Source organism: Cherax quadricarinatus, chromosome 44, assembly GCF_038502225.1.
Source record: "Cherax quadricarinatus isolate ZL_2023a chromosome 44, ASM3850222v1, whole genome shotgun sequence".
In the NCBI taxonomy this organism is placed as follows: domain Eukaryota; kingdom Metazoa; phylum Arthropoda; class Malacostraca; order Decapoda; family Parastacidae; genus Cherax; species Cherax quadricarinatus.
In genome coordinates, this window is record NC_091335.1 from 21,743,687 (window position 1) to 21,763,686 (window position 20,000).

Sequence of the window (20,000 nt, forward strand, 5' to 3'; positions counted from 1 at the left end):
TCAACAAATTTTGTTGAAAATAAGAAAAAGTTTTGGAGTGAGATTAACAAGTTAAGAAAGCCTAGAGAACAAATGGATTTGTCAGTTAAAAATAGGAGAGGAGAGTTATTAAATGGAGAGTTAGAGGTATTGGGAAGATGGAGGGAATATTTTGAGGAATTGTTAAATGTTGATGAAGATAGGGAAGCTGTGATTTCGTGTATAGGGCAAGGAGGAATAACATCTTGTAGGAGTGAGGAAGAGTCAGTTGTGAGTGTGGGGGAAGTTCGTGAGGCAGTAGGTAAAATGAAAGGGGGTAAGGCAGCCGGGATTGATGGGATAAAGATAGAAATGTTAAAAGCAGGTGGGGATATAGTTTTGGAGTGGTTGGTGCAATTATTTAATAAATGTATGGAAGAGGGTAAGGTACCTAGGGATTGGCAGAGAGCATGCATAGTTCCTTTGTATAAAGGCAAAGGGGATAAAAGAGAGTGCAAAAATTATAGGGGGATAAGTCTGTTGAGTATACCTGGCAAAGTGTATGGTAGAGTTATTATTGAAAGAATTAAGAGTAAGACGGAGAATAGGATAGCAGATGAACAAGGAGGCTTTAGGAAAGGTAGGGGGGTGTGTGGACCAGGTGTTTACAGTGAAACATATAAGTGAACAGTATTTAGATAAGGCTAAAGAGGTCTTTGTGGCATTTATGGATTTGGAAAAGGCGTATGACAGGGTGGATAGGGGGGCAATGTGGCAGATGTTGCAGGTGTATGGTGTAGGAGGTAGGTTACTGAAAGCAGTGAAGAGTTTTTACGAGGATAGTGAGGCTCAAGTTAGAGTATGTAGGAAAGAGGGAAATTATTTCCCAGTAAAAGTAGGCCTTAGACAAGGATGTGTGATGTCACCGTGGTTGTTTAATATATTTATAGATGGGGTTGTAAGAGAAGTAAATGCGAGGGTCTTGGCAAGAGGCGTGGAGTTAAAAGATAAAGAATCACACATAAAGTGGGAGTTGTCACAGTTGCTCTTTGCTGATGACACTGTGCTCTTGGGAGATTCTGAAGAGAAGTTGCAGAGATTGGTGGATGAATTTGGTAGGGTGTGCAAAAGAAGAAAATTAAAAGTGAATACAGGAAAGAGTAAGGTTATGAGGATAACAAAAAGATTAGGTGATGAAAGATTGGATATCAGATTGGAGGGAGAGAGTATGGAGGAGGTGAATGTATTCAGATATTTGGGAGTGGACGTGTCAGCGGATGGGTCTATGAAAGATGAGGTGAATCATAGAATTGATGAGGGGAAAAGGGTGAGTGGTGCACTTAGGAGTCTGTGGAGACAAAGAACTTTGTCCTTGGAGGCAAAGAGGGGAATGTATGAGAGTATAGTTTTACCAACGCTCTTATATGGGTGTGAAGCATGGGTGATGAATGTTGCAGCGAGGAGAAGGCTGGAGGCAGTGGAGATGTCATGTTTGAGAGCAATGTGTGGTGTGAATATAATGCAGAGAATTCGTAGTTTGGAAGTTAGGAGGAGGTGCGGGATTACCAAAACTGTTGTCCAGAGGGCTGAGGAAGGGTTGTTGAGGTGGTTCGGACATGTAGAGAGAATGGAGCGAAACAGAATGACTTCAAGAGTGTATCAGTCTGTAGTGGAAGGAAGGCGGGGTAGGGGTCGGCCTAGGAAAGGTTGGAGGGAGGGGGTAAAGGAGGTTTTGTGTGCGAGGGGCTTGGACTTCCAGCAGGCATGCGTGAGCGTGTTTGATAGGAGTGAATGGAGACAAATGGTTTTTAATACTTGACGTGCTGTTGGAGTGTGAGCAAAGTAACATTTATGAAGGGGTTCAGGGAAACCGGCAGGCCGGACTTGAGTCCTGGAGATGGGAAGTACAGTGCCTGCACTCTGAAGGAGGGGTGTTAATGTTGCAGTTTAAAAACTGTAGTGTAAAGCACCCTTCTGGCAAGACAGTGATGGAGTGAATGATGGTGAAAGTTTTTCTTTTTCGGGCCACCCTGCCTTGGTGGGAATCGGCCAGTGTGATAATAAAATAAAAAAAATATATATATAAGGTATGTCGTGCCGAATAGGTAAAACTTGCGATTTTGGCTTAAATAACAACGCTCTTCTTGCCGAATAGGGCAAGCGAAAATTATCGTATGCAATAATTTCGCAAAAATCATTCTGAGCCTAACGAAAAAAATTTATTTCATTTTGCTTATTTATTTAATAAAAATTTTTTTTCTATCTCATACACATGCAAGATTTCAGGTACGTCTTGCTACTTCTACTTACACTTAGGTCACACTACACATACATGTACAAGCATATATATACACACCCCTTTGGGTTTTCTTCTATTTTCTTTCTAGTTCTTGTTCTTGTTTATTTCCTCTTATCTCCATGGGGAAGTGGAACAGAATTCTTCCTCTGTAAGCCATGCGTGTTGTAAGAGGCGACTAAAATGCCGGGAGCAAGGGACTAGTAACCTCTTCTCCTGTATATATTACTAAATGTAAAAGGAGAAACTTTCGTTTTTCCTTTTGGGCCACCCCGCCTCGGTGGCATACGGCCGGTGTGTTGAAAGATATATATATATATATATATATATATATATATATATATATATATATATATATAATTTATATATATATTATTAGTTCAGGGTAACGTTCTAGCTAGAACGTTACCCTGAACTAATCAGCTTGGACTTTCTACTCATTTCTGCAATATTGCACGCTCCTAATGTCTTGATTACAAACACGAAGGGCCTACAGCTATCATTCAACTCCCCATGTGGTTGTTTTGCGCATATATATAAAGTCGTGCCGAATAGGTAAAACTGGTCAGTTAGCAAGAACTCATTTAAAATTAAGTCCTTTCTAAAATTTCTCTTATACGTTTAAGGATATATTTTTCATTTATGTTAATGAAAAATTAATAATTTTGTACCAAAAGAACCTTAGCAAACTTACCTAACCTTATTATAACAAGCGCAATTTAATTTATCCTAATCCAAATAAATTTATTTTAGAGAAGTTTACAATAATTTAATAAATAAGCAAAATGAAATATATTTTTTTCGTAAGGCTCAGAATGATTTTTGCGAAATTATTTCATACGCTAATTTTCGCTTGCCCTATTCGGCAAGAAGAGCGTTGTTATTTAAGCCAAAATCGCAAGTTTTACCTATTCGGCACGACATACCTTATATATATATTTTTTTTTTTATTTTATCACACTGGCCGATTCCCACCAAGGCAGGGTGGCCCGAAAAAGAAAAACTTTCACCATCATTCACTCCATCACTGTCTTGCCAGAAGGGTGCTTTACACTACAGTTTTTAAACTGCAACATTAACACCCCTCCTTCAGAGTGCAGGCACTGTACTTCCCATCTCCAGGACTCAAGTCCGGCCTGCCGGTTTCCCTGAATCCCTTCATAAATGTTACTTAGCTCACACTCCAACAGCACGTCAAGTATTAAAAACCATTTGTCTCCATTCACTCCTATCAAACACGCTCACGCATGCCTGCTGGAAGTCCAAGCCCCTCGCACACAAAACCTCCTTTATCCCCTCCCTCCAACCTTTCCTAGGCCGACCCCTACCCCGCCTTCCTTCAACTACAGACTGATACACTCTTGAAGTTATTCTGTTTCGCTCCATTCTCTCCACATGTCCGAACCACCTCAACAACCCTTCCTCAGCCCTCTGGACAACAGTTTTGGTAATCCCGCACCTCCTCCTAACTTCCAAACTACGAATTCTCTGCATTATATTCACACCACACATTGCTCTCAAACATGACATCTCCACTGCCTCCAGCCTTCTCCTCGCTGCAACATTCATCACCCATGCTTCACACCCATATAAGAGCGTTGGTAAAACTATACTCTCATACATTCCCCTCTTTGCCTCCAAGGACAAAGTTCTTTGTCTCCACAGACTCCTAAGTGCACCACTCACCCTTTTCCCCTCATCAATTCTATGATTCACCTCATCTTTCATAGACCCATCCGCCGACACGTCCACTCCCAAATATCTGAATACATTGTTATCCTCATAACCTTACTCTTTCCTGTATTCACTTTCAATTTTCTTCTTTTGCACACCCTACCAAATTCATCCACCAATCTCTGCAACTTCTCTTCAGAATCTCCCAAGAGCACAGTGTCATCAGCAAAGAGCAACTGTGACAACTCCCACTTCATGTGTGATTCTTTATCTTTTAACTCCACGCCTCTTGCCAAGACCCTCGCATTTACTTCTCTTACAACCCCATCTATAAATATATTAAACAACCACGGTGACATCACACATCCTTGTCTAAGGCCTACTTTTACTGGGAAATAATTTCCCTCTTTCCTACATACTCTAACTTGAGCCTCACTATCCTCGTAAAAACTCTTCACTGCTTTCAGTAACCTACCTCCTACACCATACACCTGCAACATCTGCCACATTGCCCCCCTATCCACCCTGTCATACGCCTATATTTATATAATATATATATATATATATATATATATATATATATATATATATATATATATATATATATATATATATAACTAGGTAGTAGGTTGGTAGACAGCAACCGCCCAGGGAGGTACTACCGTCCTGCCAAGTGAGTGTAAAACGAAAGCCTGTAATTGTTTTACATGATGGTAGGATTGCTGGTGTCCTTTTTTTTCTGTCTCATAAACATGCAAGATTTCAGGTACGTCTTGCTACTTCTACTTACACTTAGGTCACACTACACATGCATGTACAAGCATATATATGTATATATACACATCCCTCTGGGTTTTCTTCTATTTTCTTTCTAGTTCTTGTTGTTGTTTATTTCCTCTTATCTCCATGGGGAAGTGGAACAGAATTCTTCCTCCGTAAGCCATGCGTGTTGTAAGAGGCGACTAAAATGCCAGGAGCAAGGGGCTAGTAACCCCTTCTCCCGTATAAATTACTAAATTTAAAAAGAGAAACTTTCGTTTTTGTTTTTGGGCCACCCTGCCTTGGTGGGATACGGCCGGTTTGTTGAAAATATATATATATATATATATATATATATATATATATATATATATATATATATATATATATTCATTAAACAAAACGTACAAATAAGTGTTTACAAGATGCTGGACAGCTTCCTGCTGTAAGTGCTGGGTCAGCTAGGTTGTGATGGCTCTGTGAGCCTGCAGACTGCTAACACCAACAGCCAGGTAAACCAGGCGGTCAACCTGGCCTCAGGCCAGGCAGCATGTGAGAGGAAGGGCGGGTTAGAAGAGCTCTCAAAACCGGTCATCGGTATATCACAGTTAAGGTTTTTGGGTGTCATGTTTGCTTGGATGATCTACAACCACTACCTACCATCGATACTTCAATTCTTGAAGATACCCACCCGCTTACTAGACCTATTACATTACTAGAGATAAGTCAAGTTATTGGAAGAATGAGAAATAGAGCCCCTGGCCTCTCTGGAATAACAATGAAACAAATAAAGTACCTACCTAGAAATTGCAAACAGTCCTTGGTAAATATCTTTAATGCCATCTTGGCCTCAGGACATTTTCCAGTTGTTTTTAAGACTGCTAGGATGATCTTTCTTGGTAAGCCCAATAAAGACATCCACCAACCTGGGAACTATAGACCTATATCTTTACTTGAAGTCACTGGAAAAGTTCTTGAGAAAGTCATTTCCAACAGATTGAATTACTATATGGAGTTTAATCACTTGTTTACTGAAAAACAATTTGGCTTTAGAACACATAGAAGTACCAATCATGCAATAAATGTTATTTTTGACACTGTAGCAAGTCTAAAACAGCAGGGCAATCTTGCCTTAATTGCCACCAGAGATGTTCATAAAGCTTTTGATAGCTTATGGCATGATGGCCTTATATACAAACTCATTGACCTACCAGACCATAACTGGACTTTTCTCAGAGTAATTTATAATTTCTTAACTCAAAGAAAAATCATTCCCACCTTTCATGGCAAGTCAACAGAACCTTTTATACCGACGGCTGGTGTCCCACAAGGTTCTTGTCTCAGTCCACTTCTGTTTAACATTTATGTGAATGACCTTCCTCAACCAGAGTTTAATGACACAATTGTGACACAGTTTGCAGATGATGTTATTCATGTCGTCTCATCAACTCCAGTAACAGGAAAATACAAGTATGAGAGAGTCATAGAAAAAATGAATATTGAACTTCGTCGTACATCTAATTGGGAGAAGAAATGGAGAATTACGACTAATCCTGACAAGGTCCTTGTTAGCACGATAGGATGTTTTGCATCAACCATCGAAGATAAAGGGGGTATCTCCATCAGAGGTACACCTGTAGCTATTAGAAACCCTAACAAGATCTTGGGATATGAAATAGACAGGCTGCTCCACTCAACATCCCATGTAACTAAAAAGATCAACACAGCCAAAGTCGGTCTTAGCAGACTCGTTCGATTCAATCAAGCCCCTCAACACGTCAAAAAACATCTGTATAAAATGATAAGACCTATACTCGAATACCCTTGTGTCCCAATGTCATTAACAACAAAGACCAACATGCTACGGTTACAAAGGGTCCAGAATAGAGCTCTTCGCTTTATTACCGATACCAGGAGGAGAGACAGAGTTAAAATGGCAGATTTACATACACAACAAGATATTACTGCTATAAATGTACGCCTTGACACCCTAAAAAAGAAACAACTTTATACAATGCAAGAACTATACATGCCAGATAGAGAACATCCTATACAAGTGATAAATACCACCGATTACACCATCAATACTCCTCCTCACAGGACTCAAAGAATGACTCTCCCACAGAGGGTTCGTCGTTTTATTCATAAAGATGATTACCCTCGACCCATGATTTTGAGCAACTTACCTGATGAAGAAGATTGGATATCACCAGAACCCTTCTATGTATACTGAGAAAATCATCGCCCCCATTTAGGGAGACATCTTAAATAACTTTCTAATGTAAAATTATGCTATTGACTATCGTTGGACACCACCATTAAGAAGCTATTGTCACGAACTTATAAACTGGCCAGAAAATTATTGCCTTTCTTGTTGTATAAATATCCGTTGTGCAATCGCGAAAAAAAAAGCAATTGCAACTTGTATAATTACTACCAATTCAGAGTCATGTACTTATATACCTATTATATCTATGTGACTCTGATGGGTTAGTATTATACCCCTTAAAGAATATCTTATCAATTCACATACACTTTTTAAATTACACCAAAGTGGTTGGGCCACTTACCTTTTATATCCTACCTCTCCCCCCCTCCCCCCCTTTTCCATCCTTACCCATCCTTCTTCCTTACCCATCTTACCAAAGCTCTGGTCATCAGAAGAAGGTGTCATGTTTGCCTCATTACCAGACACCTCGACAGAACTCTAATATGTGATTTTGTTGCGCTGAGCGTATCTTACTTGTTTTCACTGTTGTTCTGTACACTTAATAAATCTGCTTCTAGACATCTGGTCCTGTCTCTTTGTCTAGCGAGTTGTGATCTTGCGTTGTCATGCTGTTGGTGTTGGAGGTCTACAAGCACACTGGTGGTCTTGTCATGCTGTTGGTGTTGGAGGTCTACAAGCACACTGGTGGTCTGTCATGCTGTTGGTGTTGGAGGTCTACAAGCACACTGGTGGTCTTGTCATGCTGTTGGTGTTGGAGGTCTACAAGCACACTGGTGGCCTTGAATTCTAGTGTTCACAGTGTGTGAAATCTTATGTTCTCTTTTTATTCCATAAGATAGATGGCGAAAATGGGGAGAAGGATAGAGCAGTGAAAAAGGTTGTGGGTAGATAGGAAGAGAGGGATAGGATTAAGTGACCTGACAACTTTGGGTGGGTTTAAAGAGTCACTTTTGTCACAGTGACTAGTGTCAGGAAGTACTCTGCTACAACCACCACAGACAACAATATCTACTCCGCCAATAATGTTGTCTGTTTTTGCTTAAATATATCAAAGTTTTGGAGGTGGTGAGTGCAGTGCACATATACGGTGTTAACTGTGCAAAAACATGAGGCCTCTGTCGCACCCATCGTTCTGTTTGAATGTCGAATGTACTTCGTGGGACCTTTGTCTGTATTATAAATCCCGGATTGTATAAGAGATAAAGACTTCAGGAAACGTGTTTAGGGGTAGGCATTGCTACGAAAGTAACGTATAAATCACGCCGAACAGACAAATGATTGGTCATGTACAACCCGCCTAGACACACGTGTCAGCCATATATATATATATATATATATATATATATATATATATATATATATATATATATATATATATATATATATATATATATATTTACTGTGTGTGTGGTAGGGGGGGTAGTAACAGAAAGCAATTTATTCCCAGTGAAACACAAGATGAGATTAGCTGTGAATTTCCACTTGTAACTGGGGTCCTCTTAAGCAGAATCTGCTGAAGAGGACCACAGTTGGAAGTCAGAATATAGCGAGTTTCCATAATATAGTTTATCAACACGTGAGTTTTCTATCAGTTTCGGCAAGCATTGATGACATTTCAAAAATTATCATGTGAGGGGGGGAGAGAGAGAGAGAGAGAGAGAGAGAGGGAGAGAGAGAGGGAGAGAGAGAGGGTGGGAGGGAGGGAGGGGGAGGGGGGAGGTAAGAGTAAGTCAGCTCTGAGATGTTAGTTTGTTAGGTTTAAACCTTGCATTTCACTTGAACACTAACAATAGGAGTACCTTAATCTCTGAGAGAGGGATTAAGGTAAACTCTGTGTATGTACTCTGTGATTCTGAGAATTATGTCTGGAGGTGTACATACCTTGGGGGAGAGGGTGAGGATTGGAGCGAGTTGATTATATTAACCCCTCTAGCAATGAGGTAGGGTAGAAGGGAGGCACTGGAGAAGGGAGAGGAAGAGAGGAAGGTGGAGGGACGAAACTAGGAATAAAGGAAAGATACAAGGATGGATCACGGGAGGAAGTAAGAGAAAAGATGAGGTGGGAAAGGATGAGATAGTTGATAGTAGGAGGGGGATGAGAGTGAGGTTGGGATGCAGGGAAGTATGAAGGAGTTGGGGAAGGAGGGAGAGAAGGGGAGAACGCTAGTTATGCAGGGCAAGAGAGGAAGGGTGGGAGAGAGAGAGAGTGAGGGAGGGAGTGTGGAAGGGAGAGAAATGTTCACTTCCAGCATCGTACATTCAGCTAAAATTATACCCTGATAAATGAATAAAAGTAATGTGTGGTTTAATTTAATTCATTTGTTTCTGGACGTGAACACAGATACACGGTCTTCTGCCTGGCACAGACAGCCATCTGGCTGATACACACAGCTAGATGGCTGTGCGCGTCTAGCTATTACAAACAGCTGTCTGGCAAACATAACCTTTTGACTGGACAATTATCTTCACCAAGCCCCAGATCAGCCAGGCTGTGATGGATATGTGAGGCTGCGGGCCATCAGTAACAACAGCCTGGTTGACCACGCAAGCACCAAACGAGCCTAGCCTATGCCCGGGCTCCGTAAGTAGAAAAACTCTCGGAACTCATCAAAGTTATATCAGAGGTAAAGGTACGCACACAGATATTTGACTGGCACAGTTAGCTGCCATAGAAAGTCATCTGGTTGGCTGGCCTTGCATATGTCAGAGACCTACATGCTTGCAGGCACCAACTGTACTCGCACCAGCACTAGCCTAGTGCATACTAGCCTTTTATTTTCCTGCTACAGTTAGGGTTAGGTAAGGTTCGTCAGGAAAGAGGACAAGTGTTTCCTGACGCGGGTCTTAGACGATGACCTGCCGTTGGAGCTTTTGGTCATCTGACCGAGGCCTTCCGCTGGCTTACCGGTCTACCCCTTTAAAAATTATGGTCATAGTTATAACCATTTTTTATGAGTATCCTGCTACAGTATTTTGATGTTGGTGTGAGGCTGGGAGAGCCGAGGAAATAGTGGCAACGTTCAATTAACAACTACAACACCTGTAGTCTACCGGAGAGTATTCCGGGGATCAACGCCCCCGCGGCTCGGTCCACCGGTCTTTATTATCTTCACTTGGGAGCACTAAACCCGTAGGGGTCACACAGCGTCTAGGGGGAGGAAGGGGTAATCAGATTTGATCCCTGGGAGGGGAGGCTAGCTCCAGTTTCTTGTATCAAGAGCCCTTCACTAGCATCAAGGTACAGCTGTTAGTATTCATGGAGGCGACTTTTTATAAAGAGCTGTGTAGTTGGGTGGGTTTAAAGCCTTTGGACTACACGAGGGTGATTAAGCTTGCATGTAGCCTCTTGATCACCAGTAAAATGCTGTTATCCCTAAAACAGGGATTTAGTATACTCTCGTGTATATACGCTGAGAGACGTACACTTCTCGGTATGTGTATGTATGCATGTATGGTGGGTGTCATACGCGTGGCAGTTGAAGCGCGGGGTTAGGGAGGCGGGGCCGAGGGTTGACTGGGAGTGTCGTACAGTAATCAAACTGTGGCCGCAGTCTGGCCTGAACCTTGGTGGGAGGGAGACTATGAAAAATCCCGTCGTCATTCATCTTTGACTTAAACTTTTTTTTTTTTTTCTCTTAATGACTTTTGTTGGTTCTTTTTTTTATTTTAGAAATCATTTGGAATAACTCGTTGTGTACATACGTGGAACTTAGCAGGATCTGAGTGACTCTTAGATGTGAGTACTCGTTTGGTTTATATATCTTTTTTAAAGTTAACACTGATTGTTAATAACGTTTATTTCCCCTCAAGGAAGGTTCCTTGATGCTGGTGAAGGGCTCTTGATCTAGGGAATTGGATCTGTGCTCTGGTTCCCTGAATTAAGCCTGAATACCTTCGATCCCCCCCCCCCCACATGCGCTGTATAATCCTACGGGTTTAGCGCTCCCCCATAATTATAATAATAATAAAATTAACATTTATTTACATTTCGAATGTTGAATTTTTATTTTGTTCTATCTAAAAAAATATGCATTTTCAGTTTGATTTCGGATGTCATTTTTGGAACATGATAAATACAGCATGATATAACCATTGTCATTATGCAATTTAAACACTACGTTTATTTTTGTAAACTACAGGATTACATCAACGACTTCATTAGTTATTGATGTCAAGAAACGTTATTAAACAATGTTTGAAATAATGTATTATGTCATTGACAGCGGATATTGAACCTTGTGACCTATGATGTACCAGTTTTGGCTAGTGGCCAGAAATTGACGTCAGATATTCTTGTCAGTATGATGGTCACTCTTGAAGGGTTTTTTCCAGGCAATATTAACATTAAACTGCTTTAAATTCAAATGCCATTGACAACGTAGATGTTGATCATTGTTAAATAACTAAGCAAATAATGTCATTGATTAAGACGCGCATACAGATGTCAAACTCAGAGATGTCTGCGAGCGACTCAGTGTTGATGCTATGACTACCTCGGCATTAATGTTTGCGTTTAACTACTCTGCACTGCATTACAAAAACCCAGTCGCAGTACCGGTTTACGATACTAACAAATTGATATTCGTTGTGAACGTTCCTACAATTTAATGGTATTGATGTCACTGAAGTTATCGATTAAAAACCAGTCGTACAGTTTGTGCACTGAATTTAGATGACTGACAACGTAAGAGCAACGTGAACACGACAACTGGCCCATAAGTGGCAGGCGTTATCTGTAGTCAATTAGTGTTATTCATGTATCTGTCCAACCAGTTTGTAATGCTTTCCAAAGTATTTACTTCATTGATGTTTTAATTAACATCAAACCATTGTCATCCTAGAATTACACTTACACACACACACACACACACACACACACACACACACACACACACACACACACACACACACACACACACACACACACACATATATATATATATATATATATATATATATATATATATATATATATATATATATATATATATATATATGTGTGTGTGTGTGTGTGTCTGTTTCTGTCTCATAAACACGCTAGATAACAGGGATATCTTGCTACTCCTACTTACACTTTGGTCACACTTTACAGACACGCACATGCATATATATATACATACATCTAGGTTTTTCTCCTTTTTCTAAATAGCTCTTGTTCCTCTTTATTTCTTCTATTGTCCATGGGGAAGTGGAATCTTTCCTCCGTAAGCCATGCGTGTCGTATGAGGCGACTAAAATGCCGGGAGCAATGGGCTAGTAACCCCTTCTCCTGTATTATTATTATTATTATAATCAAGGGGGAAGCGCTAAACCCGGAGGATTATACAGCGCCTGGGGGGGGATGTGGAAGGCATTCTGGCTTAATTCGGGGAACTGGAGCACAGATCCAATTCCCTAAATCAAGAGCCCCTCACCAACATCAAGGAACCTTCCTTGAGGGGCCCTTCTCCTGTAGACATTTACTAAAAAAAAATTGGGATGCTTAAATGTGCGTGGATGTAGTGCGGATGACAAGAAACAGATGATTGCTGATGTTATGAATGAAAAGAAGTTGGATGTCCTGGCCCTAAGCGAAACAAAGCTGAAGGGGGTAGGGGAGTTTCGGTGGGGGGAAATAAATGGGATTAAATCTGGAGTATCTGAGAGAGTTAGAGCAAAGGAAGGGGTAGCAGTAATGTTGAATGATCAGTTATGGAAGGAGAACTGTATAGCCCTTGTGGCTTAGCGCTTCTTTTTGATTATAATAATAATAATATGGAAGGAGAAAAGAGAATATGAATGTGTAAATTCAAGAATTATGTGGATTAAAGTAAAGGTTGGATGCGAGAAGTGGGTCATAATAAGCGTGTATGCACCTGGAGAGGAGAGGAATGCAGAGGAGAGAGAGATTTTGGGAGATGTTAAGTGAATGTATAGGAGCCTTTGAACCAATGAGAGAGTAATTGTGGTAGGGGACCTGAATGCTAAAGTAGGAGAAACTTTTAGAGAGGGTGTGGTAGGTAGGTTTGGGGTGCCAGGTGTAAATGATAATGGGAGCCCTTTGATTGAACTTTGTATAGAAAGGGGTTTAGTTATAGGTAATACATATTTTAAGAAAAAGAGGATAAATAAGTATACAAGAGATGTAGGGCGAAATGACAGTAGTTTGTTGGATTATGTATTGGTAGATAAAAGACTGTTGAGTAGACTTCAGGATGTACATGTTTATAGAGGGGCCACAGATATATCAGATCACTTTCTAGTTGTAGCTACACTGAGAGTAAAAGGTAGATGGGATACAAGGAGAATAGAAGCATCAGGGAAGAGAGAGGTGAAGGTTTATAAACTAAAAGAGGAGGCAGTTAGGGTAAGATATAAACAGCTATTGGAGGATAGATGGGCTAATGAGAGCATAGGCAATGGGGTCGAAGAGGTATGGGGTAGGTTTAAAAATGTAGTGTTAGAGTGTTCAGCAGAAGTTTGTGGTTACAGGAAAGTGGGTGCGGGAGGGAAGAGGAGTGATTGGTGGAATGATGATGTGAAGAGAGTAGTAAGGGAGAAAAAGTTAGCATATGAGAAGTTTTTACAAAGTAGAAGTGATGCAGGGAGGGAAGAGTATATGGAGAAAAAGAGAGAGGTTAAGAGTGGTGAAGCAATGTAAAAAGATAGCAAATGAGAGAGTGGGTGAGATGTTATCAACAAATTTTGTTGAACATAAGAAAAAGTTTTGGAGTGAGATTAACAAGTTAAGAAAGCCTCGAGAACAAATGGATTTGTCAGTTAAAAATAGGAGAGGAGAGTTATTAAATGGAGAGTTAGAGGTATTGGGAAGATGGAGGGAATATTTTGAGGAATTGTTAAATGTTGATGAAGATAGGGAAGCTGTGATTTCGTGTATAGGGCAAGGAGGAACAACATCTTGCATAGTTCCTTTGTATAAAGGCAAAGGGGATAAAAGAGAGTGCAAAAATTATAGGGGGATAAGTCTGTTGAGTATACCTGGCAAAGTGTATGGTAGAGTTATTATTGAAAGAATTAAGAGTAAGACGGAGAATAGGATAGCAGATGAACAAGGAGGCTTTAGGAAAGGTAGGGGGTGTGTGGACCAGGTATTTACAGTGAAACATATAAGTGAACAGTATTTAGATAAGGCTAAAGAGGTCTTTGTGGCATTTATGGATTTGGAAAAGGCGTATGACAGGGTGGATAGGGGGGCAATGTGGCAGATGTTGCAGGTGTATGGTGTAGGAGGTAGGTTACTGAAAGCAGTGAAGAGTTTTTACGAGGATAGTGAGGCTCAAGTTAGAGTATGTAGGAAAGAGGGAAATTATTTCCCAGTAAAAGGAGGCCTTAGACAAGGATGTGTGATGTCACCGTGGTTTAATATATTTATAGGTGGGGTTGTAAGAGAAGTAAATGCGAGGGTCTTGGCAAGAGGCGTGGAGTTAAAAGATAAAGAATCACACATAAAGTGGGAGTTGTCACAGTTGCTCTTTGCTGATGACACTGTGCTCTTGGGAGATTCTGAAGAGAAGTTGCAGAGATTGGTGGATGAATTTGGTAGGGTGTGCAAAAGAAGAAAATTGAAAGTGAATACAGGAAAGAGTAAGGTTATGAGGATAACAAAAAGATTAGGTGATGAAAGATTGGATATCAGATTGGAGGGAGAGAGTATGGAGGAGGTGAATGTATTCAGATATTTGGGAGTGGACGTGTCAGCGGATGGGTCTATGAAAGATGAGGTGAATCATAGAATTGATGAGGGGAAAAGGGTGAGTGGTGCACTTAGGAGTCTGTGGAGACAAAGAACTTTGTCCTTGGAGGCAAAGAGGGGAATGTATGAGAGTATAGTTTTACCAACGCTCTTATATGGGTGTGAAGCATGGGTGATGAATGTTGCAGCGAGGAGAAGGCTGGAGGCAGTGGAGATGTCATGTCTGAGAGCAATGTGTGGTGTGAATATAATGCAGAGAATTCGTAGTTTGGAAGTTAGGAGGAGGTGCGGGATCACCAAAACTGTTGTCCAGAGGGCTGAGGAAGGGTTGTTGAGGTGGTTCGGACATGTGGAGAGAATGGAGCGAAACAGAATAACTTCAAGAGTGTATCAGTCTGTAGTGGAAGGAAGGCGGGGTAGGGGTCGGCCTAGGAAAGGTTAGAGGGAGGGGGTAAAGGAGGTTTTGTGTGCGAGGGGCTTGGACTTCCAGCAGGCATGCGTGAGCGTGTTTGATAGGAGTGAATGGAGACAAATGATTTTTAATACTTGACGTGCTGTTGGAGTGTGAGCAAAGTAACATTTATGAAGGGGTTCAGGGAAACCGGCAGGCCGGACTTGAGCCCTGGAGATGGGAAGTACAGTGCCTGCACTCTGAAGGAGGGGTGTTAATGTTGCAGTTTAAAAACTGTAGTGTAAATCACCCTTCTGGCAAGACAGTGATGGAGTGAATGATGGTGAAAGTTTTTCTTTTTCGGGCCGTCCTGCCTTGGTGGGAATCGGCCAGTGTGATAAATAATAAAATAATTATATATATATATATATATATATATATATATATATATATATATATATATATATATATATATATATGATCCTTTTCCTTCAGTGAGGCTGCAACGCTCATTCAAGGAAAAGGATTTTGGAGTATCATATCGAGCACATCAGTATATGGGCGCCTGGCAAACCCAAGAATAGCCTTTCGACACCTAAGTAAGGAGTCATTCACGATAGTGTCCGTCAGGCCCGTTTACGTCAGGCCCATATTGGAGTATGCAGCACCAGTATGGAACCCACACCTAGTCAAGCATGTCAACAAGAAAAAGTGCAAAAGTTTCCAGAAAGACTAGTCCCGGAGCTAAGGGGTATGTCCTATTAGACGTTAATGGAACTCTACCTTATGGCATTGGAAGACGGGAGGGATAGGGGTGACTTGATAGCGATGTATAAAATACTGAAAGGAATTGACAGGGTGAAAAGGGCCAGAAGGTTTCAGAGATGGGTCACAGGAACAAGGGGTCACAACTGGAAGTAGAAAACTCAGATGAGTCATAGGGATGTTAGGAAGTATTTCTTCAGTCACAGAGTTGTCAGAAAGTGGAACAGTCTGCAGAGTGATGTAATGAGGCAGGATACATACATAGCTTTAAGAAGAGGTACAATAAGACTTGGAGCCTGGAGAGCGGACTTAGTAACTGCTAATGAAAATGCATAGCCAGGAACTGTGACTCGACCCCTGCAACCACATACAGGTGAGTGTACACACGTCAGAGAAACCAGACACTGGACAAAAGTCAAGAACGAATCGTTAATATATATATATATATATATATATATATATATATATATATATATATATATATATATATATATATGTATGTATGTCGTGCCGAATATGTAAAACTGGTCAATTAGCAAGAATTCATTTAAAATTAAGTCCTTTCTAAAATTTTCTTTTATACGTTTAAAGATATATTTTTTCATTAATATTAATGTAAAAAATTTTAATTTTGCACCAAAAGATTCTTAGAAAACTTACCTAACCTTATTATAACAAGAACAATTTATTTTAGCCTAACCCAACTAAATATATTTTAGATTTGTTTACAGCAATTTAATACTAAACAAACACAGTGAAATAAATTTTTTTCGTTAGGTTCAGAATGATTTTGGCGAAATTATTGCATACGCAAATTTTCGCTTGTCCTATATGGCAAGATGAGCATTGCTATTTAAGCCAAGGACGCAAGTTCTGCTTATTCGGCACGACATATATATATATATATATATATATATATATATATATATATATATATATATATATATATATATATATATATATATATATATATATATATATATACACAAACAGTCATACAGACGTATTTGCATCACAGTTATTGTGTTCAATATGACTACTGCATCACAGTTATCGTAGTGTTCAGTATGACTCTCCTGCATTAGTTATCGTGTTCAGTATGACTCCTGCATCACAGTTACCGTAATGTTCAATATGGCTTTCCCACACCAGCAGTCATCCATCAAACTGATCGTAGGTTTTCCTGATATCTTTTCTTGTTGATAACTATGTCTGGGTGAAATCGTTCACAGTGGAGTTCTATTTCACAGAAACTACATGCTGAGCTAAGCTTAGATCTGAATTCATCGTCCCAAATTTAGCTAGAAACGCGCGTTTTTAAACGTAAACTGAATCGTTGGCCAGTTTTATTGGCTAGTCTATAAATAAAACAAATGGAATAATAGCCTATTAGCTGTATGGAGGATATATTAATGTCCTGAGTTTTAGTTCTTTTTAATAATCACTCAAATTAATTTCGCAAGCGGATGAACTCTGCATTATTGAGTTGATCTCTAGTGCTACTTTCTCTTCTCTAGCATAAAAAGATCACCACATACCTGTGCCCTGTTTTGAGAGTTCTTCTCTTACAACACTGCCTGAGGTCAGACTTTTTGGCTGATCATCCCAATCAATCAAGCTGTTGTTACATGTTGCCCGCAAGCCTATTGCAACCTGTCCTTATTTTACTCTAATGCAAAACAACAGGGGAAGTTGAATAAGCAGACACGCTTCCTCCTAACGTATTTACTTGGAATTCCTCCTTTTTCTGCAACATTGCAAGCTCCTGGTGTGTTAATTGCAACACGAAAGTCCTAGAGCTATCATTCAACTCCCCTCCCCCTCTGTAAATGTTTCGATGTAGTAATCAGCGTCCACTTCTTAACTTTATGCTAGGTTAGTTTGGTTTAAGCTATACAAGCCTATGAAAACGTACATTTAACCTTAAGCAAATTTAAAAAGGCCGTGACACGTCTGGCAACGAGGTGTTTCGATAAAAAAAAACAGGAAACTTTCAGATTAAACGTTTTCACTGGTGGTGCGAGAGAATGGTCTGCCAGCATAGTAATCACAGCCTGGCTGATATGGCACAGTAACCCCCCTCCCCCAACACACACCATCCCTCTCATGAGACCCCAGTGTAAACGCCTACTGATTACAGAAAAATTTCTACTACAGTAGTAGTGTCTTCGAATTGTAGAGAAATAGTTCGAAAACCCGACAAGTTGATAAATTTGAGGTAATCAGTCGCTCAAGGGACTGATTACTTCAAACTCCTCCTAATCTTCACCATTCTTCTTTGTATTTGACTGATGATGCCACTGTGTGGCGAAACTTTTCTTCAATGAAGATACCCGAGCGTTACACGTGTGTCTTCGAATTAATCCGCGAATAAGCATAAGCCAACATCTGTATGTGAAGAGAAGTATATGTCTTAGTGTTAAACACTTCTAGGCATTTTTTATAATAATAATAATAATAATAATATACACTTTGAGTAATTTAGAGGTTAAAATACTCTTGATTGGTGGTGAACATGTATATACCTCTACATTGTACATTTTCTAATTAGTATCTCTTTTGATATATATTCACTGGGAACAACGGTGTATGTACACGTGGAAGGGTGTATCATAGTACACTGTGTATACATTTAGTTTACTTTAATCCCACAGACCCACATTTAGTATTAATGTATTCCTGAATGGTAGTGAACAAGTGATGGGTAGGCTTTGAACCCACTTAGCCAACCAACCCCCCACACGATGTGAACATGAGAAGACTTTTTTTTTCATGCTATGTACAAATGTGAATACTGTACATACATATTGGTCAATATTTATTTTAGCTGCTCGTTGGCTTTGGGTGATAATTTATAGTTTATAATGCATAATAATGAAGTGGGTTTTGCAGTCATGTTTTTTTTGTACGCAGTGACAAAAAAAAAAGTGTTTTGTATTGTCTTTAGTATTTATTTTAGCCGCTTTCTTCTTTATTATGTAAATTCTACAATATTAAAAGGACGAGTAAGACACATGTGTAACAGTTGTGTATTTTATTGTTGAAACGTTTCGCCTACACAGCAGGTTCCTTTAGTCAAATAGAGAGGTAACAGGTGTAGTAGCAAGTAAAGATGTAATCAGTCCATCAACCTTGGAGCAGTGGTGAACCTACATTTTTGGGGCCCTGTAGTTTGAACTGTTATGGAGGCCCCTTCGCAACCAGCATCGGCTAGCCTCCATACATTAATAACTTTTCAATTTTTATTTTAACTATTATTTTGTATTGAATTACACTGTATTATTTTTTTAAACCCCTTATCATACAGTAGTACTAAAATTTTTAAGCAGTATGGACTAAAGCCGCTTTTGGGGCCCCTCCGGGATTAGGAGCCCAGAAGCTTAAGCTTCATTAGTTTCATAGTATATGTGGAAAATACTGTATATTTTCCGGAAATACGGTAATATATAGGTAAATAGATGCCCTATATTGTATTTTAAAAGAAGTGTGTTATCGAAAATGGGAAACCTGCGGCTGGGGAGAGAGTCGCCATTTTGTTTGAATTGATTAACACGTTGTGAATAATGGGAAGAATTTTTCTTGCTCTAGAGGTTAAAATCGGGCTGACACTCAAATAGGAGGCGAAATTGTTGGATGTGCATTCCTGCATAATTTGAGAATCAGGCGACAGGACAGGACAACTCCAGGAACCTCAGATAAGCTGTCTAAATTATGTTTAATTTCTGGCCAGTAAATTCTTCATAAATGTAGGCAAAAGGGGGGGTCCTATACATGACACATTAATCTCCAGTCAAATTGGCGAGTGATATTAAGATATATTTTCTTTCTGTTATATAAATGTGTGTATATACTATAATCCTTTTTTAATTTTAATATACAGTCCACAAATTTATATATTTACCAGTATTCCTGGAGATGTATAATTCATTTAATTAATAGGTCCAGAGCAACTTGTGGATATGACAGTAGTAGGTATCGAAGGGGGACATTTTTGCGACCTAGGTGTCCCAAATTCCTACTTGTCTAACTGATAAATAATAATTATCTATGTTCATTTACTGTTATATATATAATAATACATTCAGATAAATGCAATTTTCCACAGTATATCCGCAACTGCCTTGGAGAGAGTATTTGAGGTGGTCAGTCCCTCAGCCTGGAGTAGAGTTCAGCTTTATGGTCTGAACTCTTCTTCAAGGTAGATGGACCGATTACATCATCATTACTTTGCTAC

The 20,000-nt window shown here is 39.8% G+C and overlaps 1 protein-coding gene across 2 annotated transcripts in view; it reads left to right on the forward strand.

Annotated features, from left to right (window-relative positions):
* The window catches only part of LOC128697352 (uncharacterized), a 389,425-nt gene that overhangs the window by 259,220 nt on the left and 110,205 nt on the right, over positions 1–20,000 (forward strand). The window contains exon 1 of one of the 2 annotated variants that reach the window (XM_070093865.1): positions 10,479–10,653. The exons of the other annotated variant lie outside the window; for it this stretch is intronic. The gene's annotated coding sequence lies outside the window, so the exon portion shown is untranslated. Of the gene's footprint in view, positions 1–10,478; positions 10,654–20,000 lie in introns of those variants that run through there. 2 annotated transcript variants of the gene reach the window in all.